The sequence below is a fragment of the Hemiscyllium ocellatum genome, unplaced genomic scaffold (assembly GCF_020745735.1).
Source record: "Hemiscyllium ocellatum isolate sHemOce1 unplaced genomic scaffold, sHemOce1.pat.X.cur. scaffold_480_pat_ctg1, whole genome shotgun sequence".
Taxonomy (NCBI): Eukaryota; Metazoa; Chordata; class Chondrichthyes; order Orectolobiformes; family Hemiscylliidae; genus Hemiscyllium; species Hemiscyllium ocellatum.
Genome location: NW_026869078.1, coordinates 151,760 through 164,012, shown reverse-complemented (window position 1 = coordinate 164,012; position 12,253 = coordinate 151,760). Strand labels below are relative to the sequence as shown.

The 12,253-nt window shown below is 44.4% G+C and overlaps 1 non-coding gene across 1 annotated transcript; it reads right to left on the bottom strand.

The window, feature by feature from the left end:
* Positions 1-7,399: 7,399 nt before the first annotated feature.
* On the bottom strand, positions 7,400-7,563 carry LOC132813814 (U1 spliceosomal RNA). The gene has a single exon (XR_009644177.1). It is a non-coding gene; the product is annotated as a U1 spliceosomal RNA (small nuclear RNA).
* Positions 7,564-12,253: the final 4,690 nt, after the last annotated feature.

The window sequence follows — 12,253 nt, the reverse complement described above, 5'->3', positions numbered from 1 at the left end:
CACCTGTAAACTCCTTATTTTCAATTCCCTGCAACTCTTTATGAAGTCAAATTCCAGTACCTTTTTAGGTGGAATGTTCCAGATTCAAACTGTCTGTTCACCCAGAAACTGCTGAGGTCCATGTTGACTCTGGGGTTACAAAGGATTGAATTGAAAGATGAGGTGCTGTCCCTGAGCTCCCATTGAGATGTATTGGAACAGTACAGGAGGCTGAGGGCAGTGTAGGGGTGAGCAGACAATGACAATGACAGGGCTGCACTGTGAGGGCTGCTTGGCTCAATGAGAGTATTTTGGAGTTGGGTGTAAACAGAGCGAGGTGGGACAGGGAGAAGGTGAAGCTGAAACTCCGTTTTGTTTCAGCCCATTCAGAAATTCACATGGTCCCAAAGGGAACAGCCAGTTTGTAAGCGATACCTGTGGAGATTTTGTAACCATTTTTAAGGTATAACATATCAGCTTAAGTAAAGAATACAGGATTTTTATTACAATGTTTGAAGGGGAGGAAGATTGCTTGGTCATATAAATTCTCTAAATGGGAGTAACTAGCTGAATCTAGAGAGCCTGTGTGACAGGAGACCTCAGACCCATGGTGTGCTCCTCTTGTACAATGTGGGAAAATTAGGGATGTTTCCAGTGTCCCTGACAGCTGTGTGTGCAGGAAATGTGCCCATCAGCAGCTACTGGGAAACTGCTTTTCAGACCTGGAGCTGTGAGTGGACTCACTGTGGAGCATCTGCAATACTGAGAATGTTATGGACAGCATGTTCAGTGAGTTAGTCACACTGCAGGTGAGGGTTACACAGGCAGAAAGGGAATGGGGGACCATCAGATCAAGTAAAAGGCTCAGGAAGGAAGTGCAGGAGTTCCCAGTGGTTATTCCCTTCCCAAACAGATAATGTATACTGCTTGGGATTCGTGTGTGTGTGTCGGTCTCAGGGGAAATCAGCAACAACCAGGTTCATGACACTGTCGATAGCTCTGCTGCCCAGAACGGGAAGAAAGAGAGTGACAGGGGATTCAACAGTCAGGGTTACAGACAGGCACTTCTATGGCCACAGCCATGAATCCAGGATGGTATGTTATCTCCCTGGTGATAGGATCCGCGATATCATGGTGCAGCTACAGGATATTCTGGAGCTGGAGGGTAAACAGCCTGTGGTTGTACAACACCCTGATACCAATGACATAATGAAATAAAGGGATGAGTGGTTGAAAGCTGGATATTGGGAGAGCAGGGACACATTATAATGCAGCTCCTGAAATGTAATGATGTCAGACTTGCTCCCAGTGCCATATGCTAGTGAGAGCAGGAATAAGAGGGTAGATCAGCTGGATGTGTGGCTGGAGAAATGGTGTACCATGGAAGGGCTTAGATTCTTAAGGAATTGGGACCTGTACCAGCCTGACTGGTTACCCCTGTGCAGAGCTGGGTCAAATCTCCTGGAGGGTGGGGATGGGGGGAGCGCTATTGCCAGTTCCATTGGTGAGGTATTAACTAGTCTGGCAGGGGGATGGGATCTGAAGTGTCGGGTTAGATGGGTCAGATTCAGGTCAGGGAGTGGGACGTAGAATATTAGTGATGTAGTCAGCGACTCCGAAAACCAAAGGAAAGGAGGATTAAACGAGGATTGAGTCCCTCGTCATCCATCAGTCCTGCAGAGTCAACAAAATCTGGAGCTGTACAGCTCTCTGTCTCCATGTGCTTCAGCAAAATGCTGGAAATCTGCAACAAAACCAAGAAGTGCTGGAGATCCCCAGCAGGACGGGCAGCATCTGAAATGGTGACACCTGCAGGAAACATTGCAGCCTTGGTCATCTTTTTCACTGTCCACTAAACCTCCAGTTTTGGCGTCATCTGCAGAATTACTAATACCTCCTATGTTTACATCCAAATCATTGATATAAATGATGAAAAATAGTGGATACAGAACCAATCCTTGAGACACTCCACAGGCCTCCAGTCGGAAAAGCATCCCTCCGCCACCACTCTCTATCTTCTACTTTTGAGCCTGGTCTGTACTCAAATAGCTGGTTTCCGCTTTATTCCATGAGATCTAACCTTGCTAACCAGTCTCCCATGAGAAAGCTTGCTGAACGCCTTACTAAAGTCCACGTTGATCATGTCGACCAGGCTGCTCTCATCAATCATTTTTGTTACTTCTTCAAAAACCATTCTATCCCCTGGAAAACATAACAGTTACAGCACCAGAGTAATCAGCCCACCGTGTCTGCGTAGATCATGATGCCATTCCAAACTAATTCCATCTGCCTGTAACATGATCCATATCCCTGATAACCTATGCCTGCTTATGTGTCTGTCCAAATGCCTCTTAAACTGTGATTGTTTCTGCTTTTCCCATCTCCCAGGAGAATACATTATAGTCATTTATCGACATCTGCACAAGACACTTGTCAGACACAACTCCCTTTAAACTTGCTCAGATGTTGTTGGAAACGCTTAGCAGGTCATACAGCATCTGTGAAGAAAAATCAGTTAAAGTTTCCGGTCTGGGCACCCTTCCTCAGAAATGTTAACTCTAATTTCTTTTCACAGATGCTGCTAGACCTGCTGAGCTTTTCTAGAAACTTCTGATTCTCTTCCTGGTTTACAGCATCTGCAGTTGTTTTGGTTTTCATATCCTTTAAACTTTGTCCCTCTCCTCTAGAATTTGTCATTCCAAAAAACTTCACATTATTCGTTTGGACTCCCCTGCCCTGGGAAAAAATAAACCATGACTAGTCACCCGATCACTGCTCCTCATAATTTTATAAAGTTCGATAAAGCCACCTAAAGTGTCCAGTGATTCAGGGAAATAGCCTCAGCCTATTCAGCCTCTCCCTATGGTTCAAATATTCCAATACTGGCAACACCCTGGTAAAACCTTACTGAACTCTTGCCAATTTCCCAACATCTTTCCTATAGCAGGGAGACTGGAATTCAAAGCAGTGGACATTCCAAAAGTGGCCGAGCCAATAAACTGTGCAACCGAAACATAATCTCCCAACTCCTATACTCAATGCACTGCCCAATAACAGCTAGCATACCGCACACCACCTTCACCGACCTGTCTACCTTCAACCACACCTTTCAAGAAACTATCAACCTACACTGCACGGTCTGTTTGTTAACACTTCCCAAGAACTTGTCATTAAGAGGTTGAGTCCTATTCTGGTAACATCTTTCTGAAATCAGGGAGACTGCAATTGAATGCAGTATTCTAACAGTGGCCTGACCAGTGCCCTACTCAGCCACAACGTGACCTCCTAACCCCTATACTCAGTGACAGAATCCCTACAGTGTGGTAGCAGGCCTTTCGGCCCATACCAACCATCGGAACAGCATTCCACCCTAACTCTGTAACCTACCATTACCCAAAGCTAATCCAGCTAACCTGCACGTCTTTGGATTTGTGGGAGGGAATTAAGAGCACCCAGAGGAAGCCCACGCAGACACACAGGGAGAATGTGCAAACACCACACAGACAGTGGAGTCGAACCAGAGTCCATTTATTGATCAGCATGTTACAAATGCCATGTTCAGCACCTGATCTCCCTGAAACTCTACAGAAACTATGCAGTTGTTCTGTGACCTTCAGATGGAATTAAGCTGAGGAGGAGAAAACAGGAAAAGGGTTGAGTTGTAGATCTAAAAAATAACTCTCCATCTTCCCCCTCTGTGTTCCTCCGTCTCCTCCCACTCTGTCTGTTCCCCCCTCTCTATTGGTCAGCCCTGTCTTGGTCACCGCCATCCCTGTCGCCCCTCTCTCCCCACCCCCGATCATCTGTCCCCCTATCTGTCAGTCTGTCGCGCCCTCAGTCTTTTCCCCCTCTCTGTCAGTCGCTCCCCCGTCGGTTGCACACCCATCTTTTCCCTCCCCTCCCTCCGTCGGTTGCACCCCGCTTGGTCTGTTCCCCCTCTCTGTTGGTCGCCCCCCCCAACCGTCAGTCACCCCCTCTGTTCCCCCCATCTGTTCCCCTCCCCTCTCAGCCCACTTTCTGTCCTCACCCATTTCTGTCCCACCACTCTCGATCCACCCACCCTCTCTGTCCCTCCGCCCACCCCCTCCCAGTCCCCTAGTTTCGTACTCCCCCACTGCAGGGAAAATATCTTCTCTATTTATCCTATCCATGCCCGGCCTGATTTTAAAAATCTCTTTCAGGTCACCGTTCAGCCTCTGATGCTCCAAGGAAAGCAGCCTATCCAAACCTGGCAACATCCTATAATTATTTTCTGACCCCTTTCAAGTTTGAGAACATCCATCTAATCGGAAGGAGACCAGAATTGCATGGAATATTACAAAAGTTGCCGAATCAATGTCCTGTACAGCCTCAGTATGACCTCTCAATGCTGTGACCAATAAAGGCAAGCAGACAAACTGCCGCCCTTCACTATTCTATCTACTTGCTACTCTACTTTCAAGGAACTATGAACCTGCACTCCAAGGACTCTTTGTTTAGCAGCACTCCCTAGGAACTTACTATTAACTGTATAAGTCCTGCTAAAGTATGTTTCGTGATGTTTAACTTCTCAAATTGGACTGGAGTTTAATATTCTGGAGAAATGTCAAATAAATCACATTTATCCCATTCTGCAGAACTTAGTCCATCGCCCTGCACGTTCCAACATTTCAGTTCCATCCACGTACTTTTATTCAAATGTAATGCTGGTAACTGCCTCTGTCACCCCATCAGTGAGATCCTGCTCTCCACCATTTCTGTGGGAAATACATTCTCCTTTCCCCTTTTTTTCTGAGAATTATCTTCAATCTAAAACTTCTAGTTCCTGATGGCTCTGTTAATGAATAGCTGCTTCCTATCCATTCTACCTGGATTCCTCAGCATTTTATCACATCAATTTAATCTCAGTTCATCTTCCTTGGAACCCCCCCACCCCCCAACCTATCCAATCTTTCCTCAGAGCAGAAATTCTCCAATCAGAGAAACATTCTGATCAATCTTCTCTGTCCCCTCTCTGGTGTGATCACATCAATCCTGGAATGTGGGGACAATGAGTGAGTGCAGTACTTTCGCCTTGGTCAAACTAGTGTTCCAGTGTCACTTCTGTGTTCTTGTGGTTGTTGCTGATACAAGAAGTGTCCTGGTTTTCCCACATGGAACTGGATGTGCACTCCATGGGACTGGGATTCCCTACCGTGTGTGTATTTGTTAACTAATCCTAAATTAACTTCACATTAAAACAGAATTATCAGATACCCACCAATAAATTTCTTCCATTATACTCAAATCACCTTACTTTTAATATCTCTTTAAAATTATTACTAACACAACAGGCTTTAATTTGCTGAATAAGTATTCAGGTATCTTCACTGTTACAATCACTTGAAGATTATCTTTACCTTCAGCTACACGTGGTGAATTGAACACTGATTGTAAACATATTAATATCAAATGGACTTCAGTTTTATGATGATTAATCCAGTCTGACATTCTTGTTGATTAATATCTTGGAGAGAACTGTCTTCAGGACTCCAGCTGTCCTTTGTCTTCAATCACAACTGGTTGTGGCTGGACTACAGATCTTAGATCTGTTCCGTTGTTTACTGGATTGCTTCGCTCTGTCTATCACTTGCTGCTTATGCTGTTTGGTAACTTCATCAGGTGAACACCCCATTTGTAGGTATTCATGCTGCTGTTACTGCCATGCCCTCCTGAATTCTCTCAGTTGAATGAGGGCTGATCCTCTGGTTTGATGGAAGGAGGGAGGTTGGGGAATATGCTGGGCCGTGATTCTGTAAGCTTTGTTGGAGTACGACTCTACTGTTGTTGGAAGGCAAGAGCTAAACTCTTGCACTGTAAACCCGATGTACAAGAAGCTACATGCAGTATCATGAACACTGACAGTCCAAGACATGAAATACGAGCAACACTGTACAATGATGCAGGATCACAACTGCAGCAAGGGGAGTTTAAGATCCAACTTGACATAGGAGTAGGGAAAGAAGCAGCTGATCAGATTGTCTCATTCATAGTCACAAAGAAACTCTGTGAGATTATTGTCCTGTTGGAGGTGAGGATGGAGGAGGTTGGGGAGATGAGGAGCTCTTCAAAGGAAACTAATCTGCCTGAGAGTTAGGGATCGACTTTATTGCTAGGTATTTAACAGAAAGCTAATTGAAACTGTTTTTATCCCCAAAAGATAACAAGACCGATGCTGTTTCCACTCATGATCAGAAACAAACCTCAGAATACACATGGTTCATAGATGGATGTCAATAGCCCATCAACATCCAACTCCTGCAATTATTCAGCAAATGTATGTGTGATTAACCAGTCCTGATGTCAGTCCTGATGTACCAGAAAATCGCTGTTTACTCTGTGCAGATGGGCAGTGATGTGGGGAAGTATTGGCCGAGTGATATTGTCGCTGGACAGTTAGTCCAAAGCCCCAGATAAACTTCTGGAGACCTGAGTTCAAAGCCTACTGCTGCAGATGGGTGAATTTGAATTAAATTTTTTAAAACTCGGGAATTTAAGAGTCTCATGATGACCATTAATCGATTTTCCGAAAAACCCATCTGGATCACTAATGCCCTTTCAGGAAGGAAGCTGCCATCCTTACCTGGTCTGGCCTACATTGTGACTTCAGACCCACAACAATGTGGTCGACTCTTACCTGCCCCCTGGGCAATTAGGGATGGGCAGGAAATGCTGCCGGGCCAGCGACACCCTCATCTTGTGAATGAATAAAGGAAAATAAAAGTCTCTACCCAGTGTGAATCTGCATGTTCAATGATGTTGTGAACATTTCCAAAGCTAAGTTCTCGATATGCAAAACTTTATGAACTGCCAAAACCGTTGTTCATTACTTGGTGTGAAAAAGAGAAAAAAAATCAACCAATATATTTAGCTTGTTTACTTCAAAGAAAATAGCAATTTCTTCAAATCAATTCAGTGACTGCATTTTCTTCATCAGTGAACCACTCCAGTAAGTCTGTACTCCACACTCTGAAGATCACTCATATCCTTCATTGTTGATGCCTATTTTGTTCCACAAATCCTAAAGACACAAGTAGCTTTATTATTGGGCAGCAGGCGAGAGTTTCAAAGCGTTTCTAAGGTGCCCCAGTGTCGACTTTAGATTAGATTACTTACAGTGTGGAAACAGGCCCTCCGGCCCAACACGTCCACACCGACCCGCCAAAGTGCAACCCACCCATACCCCTACATTTACCCCTTACCTAGCACTACGGGCAATTTAGCACAGCCAATTCACCTGACCCGCACATCTTTGGACTGTGGGAGGAGACCGGAGCAAACCCACACAGACACGGGGAGAACATGCAAACTCCACGCAGTCAGTCGCCTGATTCGGGATTGAACCTGGGTCTCAGGCGCTGTGAGGCAGCAGTGCTAACCACTGTGCCACCATGCCGCCCACAAGGGGAGAGCGCGAACGCAGACCCCCACTACCACAAATTTTGCTGTTGAGTATCCCGCATTTGGTGACATCGCAGGCGTCAGCACACCCGAAGTGCAATGGGATAGCCTCGTCCTGGGAGCGCCACCGCAATGATCATGGTATCTCCCCTGCCAGGTTAGTATAGAGACTTGTAGAGACTCTTCTTCATGAATCTCTGCCTTACCCACAGAGACAGTATATTTAATAGGAATTAGACAAAGACATATCAGTCACATGGGCGATTGTCATTACATAGTTTAAAGCTGGTAATTATGACCTTACAAAGCTTGATGAATGGCGATGTCCTGCGTTAACGTATGAATGGATTACAGAAACTGATTATCGTATTGTTCATGATTATGTGTTGATGGGAAGAGATTAAGGCTGGAGGGTTCTTCCTTCAGTAAATGGGGGATTCACTTACCTATGCTAATATGGAGGGGAGGTAGTTTAACAGGGTTGTGCCCAGGGCTCTCAGTCTTGTCTGGAAAGGGCAAATTCCTCTGTCTGGGGTTACGGGGGAATCCACATGTGTGGCTGCAAGAGGTTCTATTTTGAGATACTGTCAGCCTCCCCCGTTCTGAGGTGTTCTGTCTGTATTGAAAGAGTACAGGCATTCAGTTGATGAAATATGGCCTTTGGCAAGGGAATGTTTAACCCTTGAGACCCCACAGTGTCCTGAAGGAGAAGCAAAAGGTATGGAACAGGCCCCTCTGTGGTATTTTAACTTCCTCGTTCTGACCAGGAATCTGTTGACCAGAATTGGATGCAATGATTGACTGTGACCTAACTAGAGCTTTGTCAATGGTCAGCATCTTTTCCATGAGTTTGTTATCATTCCCCCATTAATGAAGCCCAGCATCCCATTTGTTTTACCCCAAACACTTTATGTTTTCTCTCCTTTAATAAGTGGTGCACATTGTCCCCCATTCCTGCTGTCCTGCACGTTGTGTCTGTGCCATTCAAATATATATTGACTTTCTACATTGCTTCTCTCAAAATGAATGAACTTATTGTGTGTTCTCATGAAGAGACATATTCCACTCAAATTATTAACTCTCCTCCACACATTCTACCGCCTGGAAAACAGAAGAGTGTAGCACCGGAATAATCGGCCCACCATGTCTGTGTGGATCATGATGCTATTCCAAACTAATTCCATCTGCCTGTACATGATCCATATCTCTGCCAACCCATGTCTGCTTATGTGTCTGCCCAAATGCCTCTTAAATGTTGTGATTGTTTCTGCTTTTCCCAACTCTCAGGCAAATACATTCCAGTCACTGATCCACCTTCTGCACAAGAAAATTGCCAACACAACTGCCTTTAAACTTGCACATGTTATTGGAAATGCTCAGCAGATCATGCAGTATCTGTGAAGAAAAATCAGTTCATGTTTCGGGTCTGGTCACCCTTCCTCAGAAACGTTAACTTTAATTTATCTTCATAGAAGCTGCTCGACCTGCTGAACATTTCCCGAAAATGTTTTTGTTTCTGGTTTACATCATCTGCAGTTGTTTCAGTTGTTTCAGTTTTCATTTCCTTTAAACTTGCCCCTACTCCCCTTAAATCTATGGCCTCTAGAATTTGCCATTTTCACCGTGGAAAAGGATTCAGATTATTCACTCTGTCTGAGCCTTTCAGATCACCCGCAGCCACTGACTTTCACAAGACAAAAATCCAAGTCTTTCCAACCTCTCCCAATCCAGGCAACATCCTTGTAAACCTTTTCTCTCACTGCACTAAGCCTCCACATCCTCTTTTTTATATGGTGATCAAAACAGCACACAATACCCCAAAGGTGGCCTAATGACAGTTTTATAATCACTCCCCTGACAGAAGAAGGCAAGCCTGCCATCCACCTCCTTCACCACTTTCAGGGAGCTGTGAACTTGCCCCTGAAGATCCCTGTGTACATCAATGCTGCTGAGAGGCCTTCGGTTTAGTGAATACATTCCTCTTGCAATGAGCCTCCCAAAATACATCACCTCACACTTGTCTGGATTAAAATCTATCTCCGTATGGGTTTACCAACGGATCTCTTTCTTGCTGTATCCATTGACACCATTTTTGACGATTCACAACTTCATCAATTTGTACCATCTAGAAACTTGCTAATTAAATCATTTACATTTCCATGCTAATCATTGGTATATGTTACAGACAATAGATTATCCAATTCTGATCCTTGTGTAATAACACTGACCACAGAAATCCAGCCAGCAACATGCTGTGGAAGGAACATATTTCATTTAGTCAGTCAGTTAGAAAGCATTCCAGGCATTGGTGTGGCATTAGATGTTCCAAGATATTCACAGTCCTGGTTAAAACACCCTAGAGCAGATTTTCAGTTCTGTGTACACTACCTAGGGACTCCTCCAGAACCCAGTATAAAACAGTAAACATTATCTCCTGCTGTGGAAGGACAACCTGTGTTGGTCTGAGCATGAACACAGAGTAGATTTACCTTGATGATAATCTAACCCCTGAAGACAAACAACCGGAACAAGTTAAGCAAGTACAAAAAAAACATGTTATGGCACAGAAAGGGGCCCATCAAATCCAAGCTGGCTCTCTGTAGCAGAATCCCTTATTCTCATTCTCCAGCTGTTCCCAAAACCCTGAAAGTTTATTTCTCTCATATCTGATATAATTGTATTCATTAATCATGGATCACCTCTACTTGCACCACCATAATAGGCAGCATGTTCTGCATATTTCCAGCCAGTGGAACAATTGCTCATCTCCCACTTTCTCAAAAATTATACCTAATCTTAAATTTTGAGCCATCACCTATCAAGTGCAATTTATTTTATTGTCTGCTCTATCTAGATGTGTTATAATCATATCCATTTTATTCTATCATGATTTTTTCAACTTGATTTCTTCAAAGAAAATAGCATTTTTTCCAAATCAATCCAGTGACTGCATTTTCTTCATCAGTGCACCACACCAATATGTCTGTACTCCACACCCTGAAGATCAGGAATCTGTTGACCTGAATTGGACACAATGATTGACTGTGACCTAACTAGTCAATGAAATTGTTTAATGAAACCCAGGATCCCATATGTTTTGATCAAAACACTTTGATTATGTCCTCTCTCCTTTAAAGAATTGTACACCTTGCCCCCCTTCCCTCAGTCTCTACTCTTTGTGTCTGTGCCATGCAAATATATATTTCTTTTCTACATTGCTTCTCTCAAAATGTATCAACTCACTGTATGTTCTAAAAAAACATTAACTCTCGATCCACACATTGTGCCCCTTGGAAAACAGAACATTACAGCACCGGAATAATTGGCCCATCATGTCTGTGCAGACCATGATGCCGTTCCAAACTAATTCCACCTGCCTGCACATGATCCATATCCCTGCCTACCCCTTGCCTGCTTATGTGCCTGCCCAAATGCCTCTTAAGCATTGTGATTGTTTCTGCTTTTATCACCTCCCAGGAGAGTACATTCTACTCAACTATCACCTTTTGTATTAAAACTTGCCTGACATAACTCTCTTGAAACTTTCACATGCTGTTGGAAATGAAGGACTTGGAGAAGGGGCGTTGTAGATGCGCTAGGTAGAAGGAGGTCAAGGTGAGTGTGATGGGCCGGAGTGGGGTGGGGGTGGAGAGGTCAGGAAGAAGATTACAGGTTAGGAAGGCAGTGCTGAGTTCGAGGTCGGTTCCGTCGACAGGTGCTGAGGAAGGAGATGTGGCTGTGGTAGCAAGTCTGTTTGAGAATGTGGCTGAAGAGCTTCTGTGCAGAGGAGATGACCTGGGGTGTGCAGTGAGCGAGGGAGGGACTCCCTCTGCAATCTTCTTCGTGACCTCTCTGCCCTCACCCCACTCTGGCCTATTACCCTCACCTTGACCGCCTTCCATCTATCGCATCACCAATGCCCCTCCCACAAGTTCCTCCTCCCTACCTTTTATCGTAGCCTGCTGGACACACTTTCCTCATTCCTGAAGACGGGATTTATGCCTGAAATGTCGAATCTCCTGTTTCTTGGATGCTGCCTGACCTGCTGCGCTTTTCCAACAACACATTTTCAGCTCTGATCTCCAGCATCTGCAGTCCTCACTTTCTCCTCACAGACAGACAGAGACAGTAACAGGTCAATACTCCCCCTGTCAGCCCGCATGGCTTGAGGATAATGGCTGACTGAGCAATGTTCAAATACTCCCAGAATCTATTACCCAAGCCCCATCTACTCCCCAACCTAGTTCATCCTGTCAGCTCCCAACTACCTCCAACTGGAACACACCTCCCCCAGGTATGGGATACACCAACAATCACCTCAGACTTTGGTACAGATCGTCAGGGAGGATATGATGGAGAAATTGTATGCAGTGATTGGTAATGACTGAGGATGCAACACTCAAATGCCAATTATTTCCAGTTTGTGATGAATCGATTGATCAAGTCAGATCCAGAGTAAATGTTTCTTTGGCGTTTCCTGTCTATGAATCTTTTTCAAATATTCAAAGAAGTTTAATAAAGGCAGTGTCAGTCCAGGTGAGAAATCAGAGAGACAAATAATTCCCTTTGTTTGATACTTTTGTGTATATATCCTTCCTTGAAATCCTTGGAGAAAGAAGCTTCAAAGATCCATCACTATTAGGGCAGAGAGAAAAGAATAATCAAAATAAAGTAAGAAATTGTCTCTAAACATTAACATTATTTCTCTCTCCCAAAAGGTGCCAGTCCTATTGGGTTCCTCCTGCACCCTCTCGATAATTTCAGAAACTCGCATTATCCCTCCTCCAGGTCGAGGGTGATCAGTATACTCACAACAGAGATCATCATACATTGTGAAGGATGGGAGGGTCCAGAG